This window comes from Brassica napus, unplaced genomic scaffold (genome assembly GCF_020379485.1).
Source record: "Brassica napus cultivar Da-Ae unplaced genomic scaffold, Da-Ae ScsIHWf_2418;HRSCAF=3126, whole genome shotgun sequence".
Taxonomy (NCBI): domain Eukaryota; kingdom Viridiplantae; phylum Streptophyta; class Magnoliopsida; order Brassicales; family Brassicaceae; genus Brassica; species Brassica napus.
In genome coordinates, this window is record NW_026015758.1 from 1 (window position 1) to 19495 (window position 19495).

The following is a 19495-nucleotide window of genomic DNA, read 5'->3' on the forward strand; positions in this document are numbered from 1 at the left end:
CCGCATGAGCCGGAATGTATTTCCTCCATTACTTTCCTCGCCTTTTCTCCTTCCAGGCACGTCAGGAGTGGTCGGAGGAGAATCTCCATTTGTAGATTTCGCCGTCCACTGTTACGTAGCGTGCGGCCTGTGTTCGGATCTTGCGAGCTGCCCATTTTTCGGTGGGCAGTTGCCCGTCGATAATGTAGTCTCGAATCGTCTGAAGCCATGGGGTATCACAGCCGTAATCAGATTGCTCCGATGGTGGTGGTATCATAATTTCTTCTCCTCGTCGTCTTGACCCTCTATGAGATGACAACGACTGCGGTCCGATACTCGGATGTTCGATGAATTCGACCGGAATTACCCTTTTGAGTCCTGGATCGGAACTTGATGCTAAGGCCGCGAGGGCGTCCGCCTGGACATTCTCGGAACGGGGGATCCGGGTAAGGCGCGAAACAGTCAAAGTCTTGAGCTAGACCTTGGACCAGTTTGAGGTACGCGTCATCCGTTCGTCTCTGGCTTCATACTCTCCGCTGAATTGACTGGCCACAAACTGGGAGTCGCAGTAAGCGTGGAGATTACGTATTTTTAAGCCGTGAGCCAAACGTTAGACCTGCGATTAATGCTTCGTATTCGGCCTCGTTGTTTGAGGCATGGAATTCCGCCTGAACGATTGTTCCAATCTCGCTCGTTGGAGATGTGAGACGGATCCCGATACCCGATCCTTGCTTGGATGAGGATCCGTCGACGTGGAGGAGCCAAGTGGAATTTGGTTCCTCATTGGTTATTGCTCCCGTTGGAAGTTCGACCAAAAAGTCTGCGAGCACTTGTGATTTTGCGCTCGTCCTTGGTCGGTATTCGATGTCATACTCGCTCAACTCGACCCGCCCACTTAGCCAATCGGCCTGATTGACTTGGGCTATGCAAAATTGTCCGTAAGGGAAAAGTCGTTTGAGGATGACAATCGTGTGGGATTGGAAATATGGTCTTAGTTTTCGGGCCGATGTTACGACCGCGCATGCCAATTTTTCCATCAACGGATACCTAGATTCGGCATCCAGCAAGGTTTTGCTTATGTAAAAAATAGGTTTCTGCTCCCCGCGTTCTTCCCTGATCAGGACTCCGCTTACGGCTGTTGCCGACACCGTTATGTACAAGAATAAAGGCTCCCCTTCCACGGGTTTTGCGAGGACTGGAGGAGTAGCTAAATAACGCTTCAGCTGTTGGAAGGCGTTTTCGCACTCTTCCGTCCATTCGAATTTTTTATTTCCTCGCAGGACGTCGTAGAAGGGCAGGCACTTATCTGTTGATCGTGAAATAAATCGGTTAAGTGCTGCGATTCTGCCGGTCAGTCTTTGGACTTCCCGTTTATTCTTCGGTGAAGCCATCTCGATTAGAGCGTTGATCTGTTTTGGATTTGCTTCGATGCCGCGGTATGTGACCAAGTAGCCGAGGATTCCCCTGATGCCACGGCGGGAATCTACATTTGTCGGGTTGAGCTTCATGTTATGGGAGTTTAGTTGTGCAAAGCATTCTTCGAGATTGTGACACGTGATCTCTTGCTTTGAGGGATTTGACGAGCATGTCGTCGATATAAACCTCCATCGTTTTTCCGAGTTGTTTGGAGAACATTCGGTTCACGAGTCGTTGGTAGTCCACCAGCGTTTTTGAGGCCGAAGGGCATGACCTTGTAGCAATAAGTTCTGTGATCGGTAATGAACGCAGTCTTTTCACGATCGTCGGGATTCATCCTAATTTGATTTTAACCTGAGAAGGCATCCATGAAGGAAGGATAAGAGTTCGTTGCCCGTGTTGTTGCTTCTACCAATCGATCGATATGTGGTAGAGGGAAGCTATCTTTTGGACACGCCTTGTTTAGGTCGGTAAAATCTACGCAAACTCGCCACTTCCCGTTTTTTCTTTTTGACTACTACGGGTTGGCGAGCCAGTCCGGGTATCTTACTTCCGTTATCGACCCACTTTAAGCAGTTTTTCGACCTCATCGTTTACTGCGGCAGCACGTTCGGGTCCTCCTAACTTCCGTCTTTTCTTTTGACGGGTTTGAATGTTGGGTCGTTATTCAGCTCGTGACATGTTATGTTAATGTTGATTCCCGGCATATCTTCCGCAGCCCATGCGAAAGTATTAAGGTTCTTTTTAAGACAGGTTATGAGTTCTGTCCTTAAAGGTCGTGGAGATTGGCTCCAATCTCGATGCAGCGTTCTGGGAAGGCTTCGTCGAGACAGATCGTTACCACGGGTTCGCATGTTGGCTCGCGTTTTTCATCTAGAGCTGCGATGCTGCGAGACTGCCCAGAAGAATTCCGCTGAATCCTACTTCGCGTATCTTTGCTGGAGGAGGTCTTTTCTCCGCTCTCTTAGGAGTGATTTCGAGATCGGTCTCTTTCGTTTTAGTTCCGCGGCGAAACAACACCTGTGAAACTCTCGGATTTCCCCAAATTACCTCGACTCCGTTGGGGTCGGGAACTTGAGGCAAAGATGGTAGTAGGTTGATGGGATCGCGCGCATGGTGTTCAGCCATGGCGTTCCCATGATAAAGTTGTAAGATGCGGGGCAGTCAACGACTAGAAACTCTGTGACGTTTGTCACGGTTCCGGCTTTGACAGCGAGTCTAATCGATCCATAGGCCATGGTCGTTTCCCCCGAAAGTCCTAGCAGTGGGCTTGGAAAATTTCGCGACTTCGGATTGATTGATCCCATCTTTTCAAGAGTGTCTTTGAAGATGATATGGCCGAGCTTCCGGTATCGATTAGCACTCTAGCGACGTCGAATCTCGAATTGTCAACTCGATAACAAGGAGATCGTTTCGAGGTTTGGCTCGATCGATCGTTTCTCCCCCCTTGAATAGATGACGTTCGCACACATCGAATCTTGCACATGTCGCTCCTGATCGTTGAGGGTTGCGGGTTAGATTGATCCGTAAGTCCCCCTCCTTCTAGCGCCAAACTGTGGGAACCGAAATTCACACTGTCGATTCCGTTTAAATAGGAACTAGGAAAACCCTAATTTCCCAGAGGACCCAGATATTGCTAATTACCACACGTCAAGCAATCAGAACACGAGAATAACAACGATAAAAATAAGAATCGAAAAAAAAAAGCGAGCAAAGAAGATCTTATTCCGAATCTGCGTATTGAGCGTTTACAACAAGGTATTAGCCTGGCTCGAGAGCTGTCGGCGAGATTCCTAGTTCTAGCAACCCTAAGACGGCTAAACCTAATTGAGTCGCAGCTCGAAATAACAAAAACGGGAAAATTGCCAATTGCTCTAAGTGCTAAGTTTGCTCTGAAAAATTCCTTTGCTCTCGCCTAGGACTCCTTATATACTAGCTCCAAGGTTTTCGGTTACGCTTTTACTCTTCTGCCCTTAAGCCGTCATAGCATAAAATGGAGATATTCCATTTTTCCCGATCTTACACAATTATCTCAAAACTCTCCGTATTTATCGCGGAAACTTGACATTTATCCTTCCTCGTGGGGCCAAGCGTGAACCATGCTGGGTTTACGGTCTTTTGGTTAGGAAAAATCAGGATGGGCCTCGAGTCGGTTTTAGGTCCCTTTGGGCCGTCTTCCGACTCGACACGTTTACTACGAGTTTCCAAGTTTCTAATCCGCGAAGTTTGATCGAGAATTAGTAAAAAAAAATAGCGGGAAACATGGACTGAGCTTGCTACGGTCTTCGGGAGATAGCATTCGAAGGTTTGACGAGAATGCAAGGACTGGTGTCGTATCCATGTTCGGAAAGGTTTCAATCGCTACACAGCGACCGAACTTTGGCTCGAGCCCGGTCGCTACGTAGCGACTGAGCGAGACGAGTGCTCGGTCGCTACGTGCGACTGAGCTTTGGCTTGAGCTCGGTCGCTACGTAGCGACCGAGCGGGGACTTCGCTCGGTGCTACGTACGCCGGCTTTGGCTTAAGCTCGGTGCTACGTTGCGACCGAGCGGGGAACGATCGTTCGGTCGCTACGTAGCGACGAGCTTTGGCTTTGAGCTCGGTCGCTACGTAGGCGACCGATCGGGATGATCGCTCGGTCGCTACGTAGCGACCGAGCTTTGGCTCGAGGCTCGGTCGCTACGTAGCGACCGAGCGGGACGCGCGCTCGGTCGCTACGTAGCGACCGATCTTGGCTTGCACTCGGCGCTACGTAGCGACCGAGCAGGGACGATCGCTCGGTCGATACTAGCGACGAGCGGACGGACGCTCGTCGCTTGCGTAACGACCCTTTCGAGCTTTCGTCGACATCTCATTCTCTTCCGAAAGCTTTTTCGAAAGAAGAGTCTATTTCGAAAAGTACTCTTCGAGAAATCTTATTTCTTCCTCGGACGTTTTTTGAATGTTAAATTTGTCGAAAACCGTTTTAGCCCAATGGTCTCTGGGGCTTTCCGCAATGGTTCTATGGGTGACGTAGTTCCTCACGGTTCAAAAGTTATGAGGTTTCCAAGTTTAGACTCGTTTTAGGCTGAAAAATAAAAATAAAAAGGGGTGCAACACGAGGACTTCCCGGGAGGTCACCCATCCTAGTACTACTCTCGCCAAACCGCTTAGCTGAAGAGTTCTGATGGGATCCAGTGCATTAGTGCTGGTATGATCGCACCCGTAAGTACAACTCGCATTTCCGTATATTCTTTGTTTCGGCCAATCCAAGTGTAAGGCGTGGGGCCCACATGATTTTCTGGCCGTTTTGATTGAGCGAAAAAGTGCGTCGAGGTTAATGGCGTTAAGAAAGCATCAAAAACAACCTGAGAATCCGCTTTCGATCTTTTTTAAGTGACGTAACTTTCTGCATCCCGTTTGAGGGTCAAAACGGCTGAATTTGAGCCCAAAAAATTGCACCGTCTATTCACCGCCCATTATGGTTTCGGGGCTTTCCGAAATGGTGTTATGGGCGACGTAGTTCCTCACGGTTCAAAAGTTATGAGGTTTCCAAGTTTAGACTCTTTTTAGGCTGAAAAATAAAAATAAAAAATAAAAGGGGTGCAACATGAGGACTTCCCGGGAGGTCACCCATCCTAGTACTACTCTCGTCCAAGCACGCTTAGCTGCGGAGATGTGATAGGATCCAGTGCATTAGTGCTGGTATAATCGCACCCGTCAGTACAACACTCTCGTTTCTATATATCCTTTTCTCGGCCAATACAAGTGTAAGGCTGTGGGGCCCACATGATTTTCTGGCCGTTTTGTTTCGAGCGAAAAAGTGCGTCGAGGTTAATGGCGTTAAGAAAGCCTCAAAAACACCCTGAGAAACTGCTTTCGATCTTTTTTACGTGCCGTAATTTTCTGCATCCCGTTTGAGGGTCAAAACGGCTGAATTTGAGCCCGAAAAATTGCACCGTCTATTCACCGCCCATTATGGTCTCTGGGGCTTTCCGCAATGGTTCTATGGGTGACGTAGTTCCTCACGGTTCAAAAGTTATGAGGTTTCCAAGTTTAGACTCGTTTTAGGCTGAAAAATAAAAATAAAAAGGGGTGCAACACGAGGACTTCCCGGGAGGTCACCCATCCTAGTACTACTCTCGCCCAACCACGCTTAGCTGCAGAATTCTGATGGGATCCAGTGCATTAGTGCTGGTATGATCGCACCCGTCAGTACAACACTCGCGTTTTCGTATATTTTTGTTCCGGCCAATCCAAGTGTAAGGTCGTGGGGCCCACATGATTTTCTGGCCGTTTGTTTCGAGCGAAAAAGTGCGTCGAGGTTAATGGCGTTAAGAAAGCCTCAAAAACACCTGAGAAACTGCTTTCGATCTTTTTTACGTGCCGTAATTTTCTGCATCCCGTTTGAGGGTCAAAACGGCTGAATTTGAGCCCGAAAAATTGCACCGTCTATTCACCGCCCATTATGGTGTCTGGGGCTTTCCGAAATGGTGTTATGGGCGACGTAGTTCCTCACGGTTCAAAAGTTATGAGGTTTCCAAGTTTAGACTCTTTTTAGGCTGAAAAATAAAAATAAAAAATAAAAGGGATGCAACATGAGGACTTCCCGGGAGGTCACCCATCCTAGTACTACTCTCGTCCAAGCACGCTTAGCTGCGGAGATGTGATAGGATCCAGTGCATTAGTGCTGGTATAATCGCACCCGTCAGTACAACACTCTCGTTTCTATATATCCTTTTCTCGGCCAATACAAGTGTAAGGCTGTGGGGCCCACATGATTTTCTGGCCGTTTTGTTTCGAGCGAAAAAGTGCGTCGAGGTTAATGGCGTTAAGAAAGCCTCAAAAACACCCTGAGAAACTGCTTTCGATCTTTTTTACGTGCCGTAATTTTCTGCATCCCGTTTGAGGGTCAAAACGGCTGAATTTGAGCCCGAAAAATTGCACCGTCTATTCACCGCCCATTATGGTTTCTGGGGCTTTCCGAAATGGTGTTATGGGCGACGTAGTTCCTCACGGTTCAAAAGTTATGAGGTTTCCAAGTTTAGACTCTTTTTAGGCTGAAAAATAAAAATAAAAATAAAAGGGATGCAACATGAGGACTTCCCGGGAGGTCACCCATCCTAGTACTACTCTCGTCAAAGCACGCTTAGCTGCGGAGATGTGATAGGATCCAGTGCATTAGTGCTGGTATAATCGCACCCGTCAGTACAACACTCTCGTTTCTATATATCCTTTTCTCGGCCAATACAAGTGTAAGGCTGTGGGGCCCACATGATTTTCTGGCCGTTTTGTTTCGAGCGAAAAAGTGCGTCGAGGTTAATGGCGTTAAGAAAGCCTCAAAAACACCCTGAGAAACTGCTTTCGATCTTTTTTACGTGCCGTAATTTTCTGCATCCCGTTTGAGGGTCAAAACGGCTGAATTTGAGCCCAAAAAATTGCACCGCCCATTATGGTCTCTGGGGCTTTCCGCAATGGTTCTATGGGTGACGTAGTTCCTCACGGTTCAAAAGTTATGAGGTTTCCAAGTTTAGACTCGTTTTAGGCTGAAAAATAAAAATAAAAAGGGGTGCAACACGAGGACTTCCCGGGAGGTCACCCATCCTAGTACTACTCTCGCCAAACCCCGCTTAGCTGAAGAGTTCTGATGGGATCCAGTGCATTAGTGCTGGTATGATCGCACCCGTCAGTACAACACTCGCGTTTCCGTATATTCTTTGTTTCGGCCAATCCAAGTGTAAGGCCGTGGGGCCCACATGATTTTCTGGCCGTTTTGTTTTGAGCGAAAAAGTGCGTCGAGGTTAATGGCGTTAAGAAAGCATCAAAAACAACCTGAGAATCCGCTTTCGATCTTTTTTAAGTGCCGTAATTTTCTGCATCCCGTTTGAGGGTCAAAACGGCTGAATTTGAGCCCAAAAAATTGCACCGTCTATTCACCGCCCATTATGGTTTCGGGGGCTTTCCGAAATGGTGTTATGGGCGACGTAGTTCCTCACGGTTCAAAAGTTATGAGGTTTCCAAGTTTAGACTCTTTTTAGGCTGAAAAATAAAAATAAAAATAAAAGGGGTGCAACATGAGGACTTCCCGGGAGGTCACCCATCCTAGTACTACTCTCGTCCAAGCACGCTTAGCTGCGGAGATGTGATAGGATCCAGTGCATTAGTGCTGGTATAATCGCACCCGTCAGTACAACACTCTCGTTTCTATATATCCTTTTCTCGGCCAATACAAGTGTAAGGCTGTGGGGCCCACATGATTTTCTGGCCGTTTTGTTTCGAGCGAAAAAGTGCGTCGAGGTTAATGGCGTTAAGAAAGCCTCAAAAACACCCTGAGAAACTGCTTTCGATCTTTTTTACGTGCCGTAATTTTCTGCATCCCGTTTGAGGGTCAAAACGGCTGAATTTGAGCCCAAAAAATTGCACCGTCTATTCACCGCCCATTATGGTTTCGGGGGCTTTCCGAAATGGTGTTATGGGCGACGTAGTTCCTCACGGTTCAAAAGTTATGAGGTTTCCAAGTTTAGACTCTTTTTAGGCTGAAAAATAAAAATAAAAAATAAAAGGGATGCAACATGAGGACTTCCCGGGAGGTCACCCATCCTAGTACTACTCTCGTCCAAGCACGCTTAGCTGCGGAGATGTGATAGGATCCAGTGCATTAGTGCTGGTATAATCGCACCCGTCAGTACAACACTCTCGTTTCTATATATCCTTTTCTCGGCCAATACAAGTGTAAGGTTGTGGGGCCCACATGATTTTCTGGCCGTATTGTTTCGAGCAAAAAAGTGCGTCGAGGTTAATGGCGTTAAGAAAGCCTCAAAAACACCCTGAGAAACTGCTTTCGATCTTTTTTACGTGCCGTAATTTTCTGCATCCCGTTTGAGGGTCAAAACGGCTGAATTTGAGCCCAAAAAATTGCACCGCCCATTATGGTCTCTGGGGCTTTCCGCAATGGTTCTATGGGTGACGTAGTTCCTCACGGTTCAAAAGTTATGAGGTTTCCAAGTTTAGACTCGTTTTAGGCTGAAAAATAAAAATAAAAAGGGGTGCAACACGAGGACTTCCCGGGAGGTCACCCATCCTAGTACTACTCTCGCCAAACCCCGCTTAGCTGAAGAGTTCTGATGGGATCCAGTGCATTAGTGCTGGTATGATCGCACCCGTCAGTACAAAACTCGCGTTTCCGTATATTCTTTGTTTCGGCCAATCCAAGTGTAAGGCGTGGGGCCCACATGATTTTCTGGCCGTTTTGATTTGAGCGAAGAAGTGAGTCGAGGTTAATGGCGTTAAGAAAGCATCAAAAACAACCTGAGAATCCGCTTTCGATCTTTTTTAAGTGACGTAACTTTCTGCATCCCGTTTGAGGGTCAAAACGGCTGAATTTGAGCCCAAAAAATTGCACCGTCTATTCACCGCCCATTATGGTTTCGGGGGCTTTCCGAAATGGTGTTATGGGCGACGTAGTTCCTCACGGTTCAAAAGTTATGAGGTTTCCAAGTTTAGACTCTTTTTAGGCTGAAAAATAAAAATAAAAAATAAAAGGGGTGCAACATGAGGACTTCCCGGGAGGTCACCCATCCTAGTACTACTCTCGTCCAAGCACGCTTAGCTGCGGAGATGTGATAGGATCCAGTGCATTAGTGCTGGTATAATCGCACCCGTCAGTACAACACTCTCGTTTCTATATATCCTTTTCTCGGCCAATACAAGTGTAAGGCTGTGGGGCCCACATGATTTTCTGGCCGTTTTGTTTCGAGCGAAAAAGTGCGTCGAGGTTAATGGCGTTAAGAAAGCCTCAAAAACACCCTGAGAAACTGCTTTCGATCTTTTTTACGTGCCGTAATTTTCTGCATCCCGTTTGAGGGTCAAAACGGCTGAATTTGAGCCCAAAAAATTGCACCGTCTATTCACCGCCCATTATGGGTTCGGGGGCTTTCCGAAATGGTGTTATGGGCGACGTAGTTCCTCACGGTTCAAAAGTTATGAGGTTTCCAAGTTTAGACTCTTTTTAGGCTGAAAAATAAAAATAAAAAATAAAAGGGGTGCAACATGAGGACTTCCCGGGAGGTCACCCATCCTAGTACTACTCTCGTCCAAGCACGCTTAGCTGCGGAGATGTGATAGGATCCAGTGCATTAGTGCTGGTATAATCGCACCCGTCAGTACAACACTCTCGTTTCTATATATCCTTTTCTCGGCCAATACAAGTGTAAGGCTGTGGGGCCCACATGATTTTCTGGCCGTTTTGTTTCGAGCGAAAAAGTGCGTCGAGGTTAATGGCGTTAAGAAAGCCTCAAAAACACCCTGAGAAACTGCTTTCGATCTTTTTTACGTGCCGTAATTTTCTGCATCCCGTTTGAGGGTCAAAACGGCTGAATTTGAGCCCAAAAAATTGCACCGTCTATTCACCGCCCATTATGGTTTCAGGGGCTTTCCGAAATGGTGTTATGGGCGACGTAGTTCCTCACGGTTCAAAAGTTATGAGGTTTCCAAGTTTAGACTCTTTTTAGGCTGAAAAATAAAAATAAAAATAAAAGGGATGCAACATGAGGACTTCCCGGGAGGTCACCCATCCTAGTACTACTCTCGTCCAAGCACGCTTAGCTGCGGAGATGTGATAGGATCCAGTGCATTAGTGCTGGTATAATCGCACCCGTCAGTACAACACTCTCGTTTCTATATATCCTTTTCTCGGCCAATACAAGTGTAAGGCTGTGGGGCCCACATGATTTTCTGGCCGTTTTGTTTCGAGCGAAAAAGTGCGTCGAGGTTAATGGCGTTAAGAAAGCCTCAAAAACACCCTGAGAAACTGCTTTCGATCTTTTTTACGTGCCGTAATTTTCTGCATCCCGTTTGAGGGTCAAAACGGCTGAATTTGAGCCCAAAAAATTGCACCGCCCATTATGGTCTCTGGGGCTTTCCGCAATGGTTCTATGGGTGACGTAGTTCCTCACGGTTCAAAAGTTATGAGGTTTCCAAGTTTAGACTCGTTTTAGGCTGAAAAATAAAAATAAAAAGGGGTGCAACACGAGGACTTCCCGGGAGGTCACCCATCCTAGTACTACTCTCGCCAAACCCCGCTTAGCTGAAGAGTTCTGATGGGATCCAGTGCATTAGTGCTGGTATGATCGCACCCGTCAGTACAAAACTCGCGTTTCCGTATATTCTTTGTTTCGGCCAATCCAAGTGTAAGGCCGTGGGGCCCACATGATTTTCTGGCCGTTTTGTTTTGAGCGAAAAAGTGCGTCGAGGTTAATGGCGTTAAGAAAGCATCAAAAACAACCTGAGAATCCGCTTTCGATCTTTTTTAAGTGACGTAACTTTCTGCATCCCGTTTGAGGGTCAAAACGGCTGAATTTGAGCCCAAAAAATTGCACCGTCTATTCACCGCCCATTATGGTTTCGGGGGCTTTCCGAAATGGTGTTATGGGCGACGTAGTTCCTCACGGTTCAAAAGTTATGAGGTTTCCAAGTTTAGACTCTTTTTAGGCTGAAAAATAAAAATAAAAATAAAAGGGGTGCAACATGAGGACTTCCCGGGAGGTCACCCATCCTAGTACTACTCTCGTCCAAGCACGCTTAGCTGCGGAGATGTGATAGGATCCAGTGCATTAGTGCTGGTATAATCGCACCCGTCAGTACAACACTCTCGTTTCTATATATCCTTTTCTCGGCCAATACAAGTGTAAGGCTGTGGGGCCCACATGATTTTCTGGCCGTTTTGTTTCGAGCGAAAAAGTGCGTCGAGGTTAATGGCGTTAAGAAAGCCTCAAAAACACCCTGAGAAACTGCTTTCGATCTTTTTTACGTGCCGTAATTTTCTGCATCCCGTTTGAGGGTCAAAACGGCTGAATTTGAGCCCAAAAAATTGCACCGTCTATTCACCGCCCATTATGGTTTCGGGGGCTTTCCGAAATGGTGTTATGGGCGACGTAGTTCCTCACGGTTCAAAAGTTATGAGGTTTCCAAGTTTAGACTCTTTTTAGGCTGAAAAATAAAAATAAAAAATAAAAGGGATGCAACATGAGGACTTCCCGGGAGGTCACCCATCCTAGTACTACTCTCGTCCAAGCACGCTTAGCTGCGGAGATGTGATAGGATCCAGTGCATTAGTGCTGGTATAATCGCACCCGTCAGTACAACACTCTCGTTTCTATATATCCTTTTCTCGGCCAATACAAGTGTAAGGCTGTGGGGCCCACATGATTTTCTGGCCGTTTTGTTTCGAGCGAAAAAGTGCGTCGAGGTTAATGGCGTTAAGAAAGCCTCAAAAACACCCTGAGAAACTGCTTTCGATCTTTTTTACGTGCCGTAATTTTCTGCATCCCGTTTGAGGGTCAAAACGGCTGAATTTGAGCCCAAAAAATTGCACCGTCTATTCACCGCCCATTATGGGTTCGGGGGCTTTCCGAAATGGTGTTATGGGCGACGTAGTTCCTCACGGTTCAAAAGTTATGAGGTTTCCAAGTTTAGACTCTTTTTAGGCTGAAAAATAAAAATAAAAAATAAAAGGGGTGCAACATGAGGACTTCCCGGGAGGTCACCCATCCTAGTACTACTCTCGTCCAAGCACGCTTAGCTGCGGAGATGTGATAGGATCCAGTGCATTAGTGCTGGTATAATCGCACCCGTCAGTACAACACTCTCGTTTCTATATATCCTTTTCTCGGCCAATACAAGTGTAAGGCTGTGGGGCCCACATGATTTTCTGGCCGTTTTGTTTCGAGCGAAAAAGTGCGTCGAGGTTAATGGCGTTAAGAAAGCCTCAAAAACACCCTGAGAAACTGCTTTCGATCTTTTTTACGTGCCGTAATTTTCTGCATCCCGTTTGAGGGTCAAAACGGCTGAATTTGAGCCCGAAAAATTGCACCGTCTATTCACCGCCCATTATGGTTTCTGGGGCTTTCCGAAATGGTTTATGGGCGACGTAGTTCCTCACGGTTCAAAAGTTATGAGGTTTCCAAGTTTAGACTCGTTTTAGGCTGAAAAATAAAAATAAAAAAAAAAGGGATGCAACACGAGGACTTCCCGGGAGGTCACCCATCCTAGTACTACTCTCGCCAAACCCCGCTTAGCTGCGGAGATCTGATGGGATCCAGTGCATTAGTGCTGGTATGATCGCACCCGTCAGTACAACACTCTCGTTTCTATATATCCTTTTCTCGGCCAATACAAGTGTAAGGTCGTGGGGCCCACATGATTTTCTGGCCGTTTTGTTTCGAGCGAAAAAGTGCGTCGAGGTTAATGGCGTTAAGAAAGCCTCAAAAACACCCTGAGAAACTGCTTTCGATCTTTTTTACGTGCCGTAATTTTCTGCATCCCGTTTGAGGGTCAAAACGGCTGAATTTGAGCCCAAAAATTGCACCGCCCATTATGGTCTCTGGGGCTTTCCGCAATGGTTCTATGGGTGACGTAGTTCCTCACGGTTCAAAAGTTATGAGGTTTCCAAGTTTAGACTCGTTTTAGGCTGAAAAATAAAAATAAAAGGGGTGCAACACGAGGACTTCCCGGGAGGTCACCCATCCTAGTACTACTCTCGCCAAACCACGCTTAGCTGAAGAGTTCTGATGGGATCCAGTGCATTAGTGCTGGTATGATCGCACCCGTCAGTACAAACTCGCGTTTCCGTATATTCTTTGTTTCGGCCAATCCAAGTGTAAGGCCGTGGGGCCCACATGATTTTCTGGCCGTTTTGTTTCGAGCGAAAAAGTGCGTCGAGGTTAATGGCGTTAAGAAAGCCTCAAAAACAACCTGAGAATCTGCTTTCGATCTTTTTTAAGTGCCGTAATTTTCTGCATCCCGTTTGAGGGTCAAAACGGCTGAATTTGAGCCCAAAAAATTGCACCGTCTATTCACCGCCCATTATGGTTTCGGGGCTTTCCGAAATGGTTTATGGGCGACGTAGTTCCTCACGGTTCAAAAGTTATGAGGTTTCCAAGTTTAGACTCTTTTTAGGCTGAAAAATAAAAATAAAAAAAAAGGGGTGCAACACGAGGACTTCCCGGGAGGTCACCCATCCTAGTACTACTCTCGCCAAGCACGCTTAGCTGCGGAGATGTGATGGGATCCAGTGCATTAGTGCTGGTATGATCGCACCCGTCAGTACAACACTCTCGTTTCTATATATCCTTTTCTCGGCCAATCCAAGTGTAAGGCTGTGGGGCCCACATGATTTTCTGGCCGTTTTGTTTCGAGCGAAAAAGTGCGTCGAGGTTAATGGCGTTAAGAAAGCCTCAAAAACACCCTGAGAAACTGCTTTCGATCTTTTTTACGTGCCGTAATTTTCTGCATCCCGTTTGAGGGTCAAAACGGCTGAATTTGAGCCCGAAAAATTGCACCGTCTATTCACCGCCCATTATGGTTTCTGGGGCTTTCCGAAATGGTGTTATGGGCGACGTAGTTCCTCACGGTTCAAAAGTTATGAGGTTTCCAAGTTTAGACTCTTTTTAGGCTGAAAAATAAAAATAAAAAATAAAAGGGATGCAACATGAGGACTTCCCGGGAGGTCACCCATCCTAGTACTACTCTCGTCCAAGCACGCTTAGCTGCGGAGATGTGATAGGATCCAGTGCATTAGTGCTGGTATAATCGCACCCGTCAGTACAACACTCTCGTTTCTATATATCCTTTTCTCGGCCAATACAAGTGTAAGGCTGTGGGGCCCACATGATTTTCTGGCCGTTTTGTTTCGAGCGAAAAAGTGCGTCGAGGTTAATGGCGTTAAGAAAGCCTCAAAAACACCCTGAGAAACTGCTTTCGATCTTTTTTACGTGCCGTAATTTTCTGCATCCCGTTTGAGGGTCAAAACGGCTGAATTTGAGCCCAAAAAATTATTCACCGCCCATTATGGTCTCTGGGGCTTTCCGCAATGGTTCTATGGGTGACGTAGTTCCTCACGGTTCAAAAGTTATGAGGTTTCCAAGTTTAGACTCGTTTTAGGCTGAAAAATAAAAATAAAAAGGGGTGCAACACGAGGACTTCCCGGGAGGTCACCCATCCTAGTACTACTCTCGCCAAACCCCGCTTAGCTGAAGAGTTCTGATGGGATCCAGTGCATTAGTGCTGGTATGATCGCACCCGTCAGTACAAAACTCGCATTTCCGTATATTCTTTGTTCCGGCCAATCCAAGTGTAAGGTCGTGGGGCCCACATGATTTTCTGGCCGTTTTGATTTGAGCGAAGAAGTGAGTCGAGGTTAATGGCGTTAAGAAAGCATCAAAAACAACCTGAGAATCCGCTTTCGATCTTTTTTAAGTGACGTAACTTTCTGCATCCCGTTTGAGGGTCAAAACGGCTGAATTTGAGCCCAAAAAATTGCACCGTCTATTCACCGCCCATTATGGTTTCGGGGGCTTTCCGAAATGGTGTTATGGGCGACGTAGTTCCTCACGGTTCAAAATTTATGAGGTTTCCAAGTTTAGACTCTTTTTAGGCTGAAATATAAAAATAAAAAATAAAAGGGGTGCAACATGAGGACTTCCCGGGAGGTCACCCATCCTAGTACTACTCTCGTCCAAGCACGCTTAGCTGCGGAGATGTGATAGGATCCAGTGCATTAGTGCTGGTATAATCGCACCCGTCAGTACAACACTCTCGTTTCTATATATCCTTTTCTCGGCCAATACAAGTGTAAGGCTGTGGGCCCACATGATTTTCTGGCCGTTTTGTTTCGAGCGAAAAAGTGCGTCGAGGTTAATGGCGTTAAGAAAGCCTCAAAAACACCCTGAGAAACTGCTTTCGATCTTTTTTACGTGCCGTAATTTTCTGCATCCCGTTTGAGGGTCAAAACGGCTGAATTTGAGCCCGAAAAATTGCACCGTCTATTCACCGCCCATTATGGTCTCTGGGGCTTTCCGCAATGGTTTATGGGTGACGTAGTTCCTCACGGTTCAAAAGTTATGAGGTTTCCAAGTTTAGACTCGTTTTAGGCTGAAAAATAAAAATAAAAAAAAAGGGTGCAACACGAGGACTTCCCGGGAGGTCACCCATCCTAGTACTACTCTCGCCAAACCACGCTTAGCTGCGGAGATCTGATGGGATCCAGTGCATTAGTGCTGGTATGATCGCACCCGTCAGTACAACACTCGCGTTTCTATATATCCTTTCTCGGCCAATCCAAGTGTAAGGCGTGGGGCCCACATGATTTTCTGGCCGTTTTGTTTCGAGCGAAAAAGTGCGTCGAGGTTAATGGCGTTAAGAAAGCCTCAAAAACACCTGAGAAACTGCTTTCGATCTTTTTTACGTGCCGTAATTTTCTGCATCCCGTTTGAGGGTCAAAACGGCTGAATTTGAGCCCAAAAAATTGCACCGCCCATTATGGTTTCTGGGGCTTTCCGCAATGGTTCTATGGGTGACGTAGTTCCTCACGGTTCAAAAGTTATGAGGTTTCCAAGTTTAGACTCTTTTTAGGCTGAAAAATAAAAATAAAAAGGGGTGCAACACGAGGACTTCCCGGGAGGTCACCCATCCTAGTACTACTCTCGCCAAGCACGCTTAGCTGAAGAGTTCTGATGGGATCCAGTGCATTAGTGCTGGTATGATCGCACCCGTCAGTACAACACTCGCGTTTCGTATATTCTTTTTCGGCCAATCCAAGTGTAAGGCTGTGGGGCCCACATGATTTTCTGGCCGTTTTGTTTCGAGCGAAAAAGTGCGTCGAGGTTAATGGCGTTAAGAAAGCCTCAAAAACAACCTGAGAAACTGCTTTCGATCTTTTTTACGTGCCGTAATTTTCTGCATCCCGTTTGAGGGTCAAAACGGCTGAATTTGAGCCCAAAAATTGCACCGTCTATTCACCGCCCATTATGGTTTCTGGGGCTTTCCGCAATGGTTTATGGGTGACGTAGTTCCTCACGGTTCAAAAGTTATGAGGTTTCCAAGTTTAGACTCGTTTTAGGCTGAAAAATAAAAATAAAAAAAAAGGGGTGCAACACGAGGACTTCCCGGGAGGTCACCCATCCTAGTACTACTCTCGCCAAACCACGCTTAGCTGCGGAGATCTGATGGGATCCAGTGCATTAGTGCTGGTATGATCGCACCCGTCAGTACAACACTCGCGTTTCTATATATCCTTTTCTCGGCCAATCCAAGTGTAAGGCGTGGGGCCCACATGATTTTCTGGCCGTTTTGTTTCGAGCGAAAAAGTGCGTCGAGGTTAATGGCGTTAAGAAAGCATCAAAAACAACCTGAGAATCTGCTTTCGATCTTTTTTAAGTGCCGTAATTTTCTGCATCCCGTTTGAGGGTCAAAATGGCTGAATTTGAGCCCGAAAAATTGCACCGTCTATTCACCGCCCATTATGGTTTCAGGGGCTTTCCGAAATGGTGTTATGGGCGACGTAGTTCCTCACGGTTCAAAAGTTATGAGGTTTCCAAGTTTAGACTCTTTTTAGGCTGAAAAATAAAAATAAAAAATAAAAGGGATGCAACATGAGGACTTCCCGGGAGGTCACCCATCCTAGTACTACTCTCGTCCAAGCACGCTTAGCTGCGGAGATGTGATAGGATCCAGTGCATTAGTGCTGGTATAATCGCACCCGTCAGTACAACACTCTCGTTTCTATATATCCTTTTCTCGGCCAATACAAGTGTAAGGCTGTGGGGCCCACATGATTTTCTGGCCGTTTTGTTTCGAGCGAAAAAGTGCGTCGAGGTTAATGGCGTTAAGAAAGCCTCAAAAACACCCTGAGAAACTGCTTTCGATCTTTTTTACGTGCCGTAATTTTCTGCATCCCGTTTGAGGGTCAAAACGGCTGAATTTGAGCCCGAAAAAATTGCACCGCCCATTATGGTCTCTGGGGCTTTCCGCAATGGTTCTATGGGTGACGTAGTTCCTCACGGTTCAAAAGTTATGAGGTTTCCAAGTTTAGACTCGTTTTAGGCTGAAAAATAAAAATAAAAAGGGGTGCAACACGAGGACTTCCCGGGAGGTCACCCATCCTAGTACTACTCTCGCCAAACCCCGCTTAGCTGAAGAGTTCTGATGGGATCCAGTGCATTAGTGCTGGTATGATCGCACCCGTCAGTACAAAACTCGCGTTTCCGTATATTCTTTGTTTCGGCCAATCCAAGTGTAAGGTCGTGGGGCCCACATGATTTTCTGGCCGTTTGTTTTGAGCGAAAAAGTGCGTCGAGGTTAATGGCGTTAAAAAGCATCAAAAACAACCTGAGAATCCGCTTTCGATCTTTTTTAAGTGACGTAACTTTCTGCATCCCGTTTGAGGGTCAAAACGGCTGAATTTGAGCCCAAAAAATTGCACCGTCTATTCACCGCCCATTATGGTTTCGGGGGCTTTCCGAAATGGTGTTATGGGCGACATAGTTCCTCACGGTTCAAAAGTTATGAGGTTTCCAAGTTTAGACTCTTTTTAGGCTGAAATAAAAAATAAAAAATAAAAGGGATGCAACATGAGGACTTCCCGGGAGGTCACCCATCCTAGTACTACTCTCGTCCAAGCACGCTTAGCTGCGGAGATGTGATAGGATCCAGTGCATTAGTGCTGGTATAATCGCACCCGTCAGTACAACACTCTCGTTTCTATATATCCTTTTCTCGGCCAATACAAGTGTAAGGCTGTGGGGCCCACATGATTTTCTGGCCGTTTTGTTTCGAGCGAAAAAGTGCGTCGAGGTTAATGGCGTTAAGAAAGCCTCAAAAACACCCTGAGAAACTGCTTTCGATCTTTTTTACGTGCCGTAATTTTCTGCCTAAATTTTATGCATCTCGGTTGAGTGTCAAAACGGCTGAATTTGAGCCCGAAAAATTGCACCGTCTATTCACCGCCCATTATGGTCTCTGGGGCTTTCCGCAATGGTTCTATGGGTGACGTAGTTCCTCACGGTTCAAAAGTTATGAGGTTTCCAAGTTTAGACTCGTTTTAGGCTGAAAAATAAAAATAAAAAGGGGTGCAACACGAGGACTTCCCGGGAGGTCACCCATCCTAGTACTACTCTCGCCCAACCACGCTTAGCTGCAGAATTCTGATGGGATCCAGTGAATTAGTGCTGGTATGATCGCACCCGTCAGTACAACACTCGCGTTTTCGTATATTCTTTGTTTCGGCCAATCCAAGTGTAAGGTCGTGGGGCCCACATGATTTTCTGGCCGTTTTGTTTGAGCGAAAAAGTGCGTCGAGGTTAATGGCGTTAAAAAGCATCAAAAACAACCTGAGAATCCGCTTTCGATCTTTTTTAAGTGCCGTAACTTTCTGCATCCCGTTTGAGGGTCAAAACGGCTGAATTTGAGCCCGAAAAATTGCACCGTCGATCCAACGCCCATTATGGTTTCCGGGGCATTCCGAAATGGTGTTATGGGCGACGTAGTTCCTCACGGTTCAAAAGTTATGAGGTTTCCAAGTTTATACTCTTTTTAGGCTGAAAAAAAAAGGGATGCAACAGGAGGACTTCCCGGGAGGTCACCCATCCTAGTACTACTCTCGTCCAAGCACGCTTAGCTGCGGAGATGTGATAGGATCCAGTGCATTAGTGCTGGTATAATCGCACCCGTCAGTACAACACTCTCGTTTCTATATATCCTTTTCTAGGCCAATACAAGTGTATGGCTGTGGGGCCCACATGATTTTCTGGCCGTTTTGGTTCGAGCGAAAAAGTGTGTCGAGGTTAATGGCGTTAAGAAAGCCTCAAAAACACCCTGAGAAACTGCTTTCGATCTTTTTTACGTGCCGTAATTTTCTGCATCCCGTTTGAGGGTCAAAACGGCTGAATTTGAGTCCGAAAAATTGCACCGTCTATTCACCGCCCATTATGGTCTCTGGGGCTTTCCGCAATGGTTCTATGGGTGACGTAGTTCCTCACGGTTCAAAAGTTATGAGGTTTCCAAGTTTAGACTTTTTAGGCTGAAAAATAAAAATAAAAAGGGGTGCAACACGAGGACTTCCCGGGAGGTCACCCATCCTAGTACTACTCTCGCCAAACCCCGCTTAGCTGAAGAGTTCTGATGGGATCCAGTGCATTAGTGCTGGTATGATCGCACCCGTAAGTACAAAACTCGCATTTCCGTATATTCTTTGTTCCGGCCAATCCAAGTGTAAGGTCGTGGGGCCCACATGATTTTCTGGCCGTTTTGATTTGAGCGAAGAAGTGAGTCGAGGTTAATGGCGTTA

General features: G+C 46.5%; 21 non-coding genes and 10 pseudogenes across 21 annotated transcripts; all 31 read right to left on the reverse strand.

Annotated features, from left to right (window-relative positions):
• Window positions 1-4482: 4482 nt before the first annotated feature.
• LOC125600891 lies at window positions 4483-4599 on the reverse strand (annotated as a pseudogene).
• A 375-nt stretch (window positions 4600-4974) lies between these two features.
• LOC125600936 lies at window positions 4975-5093 on the reverse strand. Its single transcript, XR_007333980.1, has one exon. It is a non-coding gene; the product is annotated as a 5S ribosomal RNA (ribosomal RNA).
• A 373-nt stretch (window positions 5094-5466) lies between these two features.
• LOC125600856 lies at window positions 5467-5585 on the reverse strand. The gene has a single exon (XR_007333944.1). It is a non-coding gene; the product is annotated as a 5S ribosomal RNA (ribosomal RNA).
• Window positions 5586-5962: 377 nt separating this feature from the next.
• Window positions 5963-6081, reverse strand: LOC125600946 (annotated as a pseudogene).
• Window positions 6082-6459: 378 nt separating this feature from the next.
• LOC125600900 lies at window positions 6460-6578 on the reverse strand (annotated as a pseudogene).
• Window positions 6579-6940: 362 nt separating this feature from the next.
• On the reverse strand, window positions 6941-7059 carry LOC125600924. Its single transcript, XR_007333968.1, has one exon. It is a non-coding gene; the product is annotated as a 5S ribosomal RNA (ribosomal RNA).
• A 379-nt stretch (window positions 7060-7438) lies between these two features.
• On the reverse strand, window positions 7439-7557 carry LOC125600937. The gene has a single exon (XR_007333981.1). It is a non-coding gene; the product is annotated as a 5S ribosomal RNA (ribosomal RNA).
• A 379-nt stretch (window positions 7558-7936) lies between these two features.
• Window positions 7937-8055, reverse strand: LOC125600947 (annotated as a pseudogene).
• Window positions 8056-8417: 362 nt separating this feature from the next.
• On the reverse strand, window positions 8418-8536 carry LOC125600925. Its single transcript, XR_007333969.1, has one exon. It is a non-coding gene; the product is annotated as a 5S ribosomal RNA (ribosomal RNA).
• A 379-nt stretch (window positions 8537-8915) lies between these two features.
• Window positions 8916-9034, reverse strand: LOC125600938. Its single transcript, XR_007333982.1, has one exon. It is a non-coding gene; the product is annotated as a 5S ribosomal RNA (ribosomal RNA).
• Window positions 9035-9413: 379 nt separating this feature from the next.
• Window positions 9414-9532, reverse strand: LOC125600939. The gene has a single exon (XR_007333983.1). It is a non-coding gene; the product is annotated as a 5S ribosomal RNA (ribosomal RNA).
• A 378-nt stretch (window positions 9533-9910) lies between these two features.
• LOC125600948 lies at window positions 9911-10029 on the reverse strand (annotated as a pseudogene).
• A 362-nt stretch (window positions 10030-10391) lies between these two features.
• Window positions 10392-10510, reverse strand: LOC125600926. The gene has a single exon (XR_007333970.1). It is a non-coding gene; the product is annotated as a 5S ribosomal RNA (ribosomal RNA).
• Window positions 10511-10889: 379 nt separating this feature from the next.
• On the reverse strand, window positions 10890-11008 carry LOC125600940. The gene has a single exon (XR_007333984.1). It is a non-coding gene; the product is annotated as a 5S ribosomal RNA (ribosomal RNA).
• A 379-nt stretch (window positions 11009-11387) lies between these two features.
• On the reverse strand, window positions 11388-11506 carry LOC125600949 (annotated as a pseudogene).
• A 379-nt stretch (window positions 11507-11885) lies between these two features.
• Window positions 11886-12004, reverse strand: LOC125600941. Its single transcript, XR_007333985.1, has one exon. It is a non-coding gene; the product is annotated as a 5S ribosomal RNA (ribosomal RNA).
• A 377-nt stretch (window positions 12005-12381) lies between these two features.
• LOC125600917 lies at window positions 12382-12500 on the reverse strand. Its single transcript, XR_007333961.1, has one exon. It is a non-coding gene; the product is annotated as a 5S ribosomal RNA (ribosomal RNA).
• A 360-nt stretch (window positions 12501-12860) lies between these two features.
• LOC125600907 lies at window positions 12861-12979 on the reverse strand. Its single transcript, XR_007333951.1, has one exon. It is a non-coding gene; the product is annotated as a 5S ribosomal RNA (ribosomal RNA).
• A 375-nt stretch (window positions 12980-13354) lies between these two features.
• Window positions 13355-13472, reverse strand: LOC125600919. Its single transcript, XR_007333963.1, has one exon. It is a non-coding gene; the product is annotated as a 5S ribosomal RNA (ribosomal RNA).
• A 379-nt stretch (window positions 13473-13851) lies between these two features.
• Window positions 13852-13970, reverse strand: LOC125600857 (annotated as a pseudogene).
• A 364-nt stretch (window positions 13971-14334) lies between these two features.
• Window positions 14335-14453, reverse strand: LOC125600927. Its single transcript, XR_007333971.1, has one exon. It is a non-coding gene; the product is annotated as a 5S ribosomal RNA (ribosomal RNA).
• A 380-nt stretch (window positions 14454-14833) lies between these two features.
• Window positions 14834-14952, reverse strand: LOC125600942. The gene has a single exon (XR_007333986.1). It is a non-coding gene; the product is annotated as a 5S ribosomal RNA (ribosomal RNA).
• A 374-nt stretch (window positions 14953-15326) lies between these two features.
• LOC125600884 lies at window positions 15327-15445 on the reverse strand. Its single transcript, XR_007333947.1, has one exon. It is a non-coding gene; the product is annotated as a 5S ribosomal RNA (ribosomal RNA).
• A 359-nt stretch (window positions 15446-15804) lies between these two features.
• Window positions 15805-15922, reverse strand: LOC125600895. Its single transcript, XR_007333948.1, has one exon. It is a non-coding gene; the product is annotated as a 5S ribosomal RNA (ribosomal RNA).
• A 373-nt stretch (window positions 15923-16295) lies between these two features.
• LOC125600873 lies at window positions 16296-16414 on the reverse strand. Its single transcript, XR_007333946.1, has one exon. It is a non-coding gene; the product is annotated as a 5S ribosomal RNA (ribosomal RNA).
• A 378-nt stretch (window positions 16415-16792) lies between these two features.
• On the reverse strand, window positions 16793-16911 carry LOC125600858 (annotated as a pseudogene).
• Window positions 16912-17274: 363 nt separating this feature from the next.
• LOC125600928 lies at window positions 17275-17393 on the reverse strand. The gene has a single exon (XR_007333972.1). It is a non-coding gene; the product is annotated as a 5S ribosomal RNA (ribosomal RNA).
• Window positions 17394-17770: 377 nt separating this feature from the next.
• LOC125600859 lies at window positions 17771-17889 on the reverse strand (annotated as a pseudogene).
• A 386-nt stretch (window positions 17890-18275) lies between these two features.
• Window positions 18276-18394, reverse strand: LOC125600905. Its single transcript, XR_007333949.1, has one exon. It is a non-coding gene; the product is annotated as a 5S ribosomal RNA (ribosomal RNA).
• A 364-nt stretch (window positions 18395-18758) lies between these two features.
• On the reverse strand, window positions 18759-18877 carry LOC125600885 (annotated as a pseudogene).
• A 371-nt stretch (window positions 18878-19248) lies between these two features.
• Window positions 19249-19367, reverse strand: LOC125600929. The gene has a single exon (XR_007333973.1). It is a non-coding gene; the product is annotated as a 5S ribosomal RNA (ribosomal RNA).
• Window positions 19368-19495: the final 128 nt, after the last annotated feature.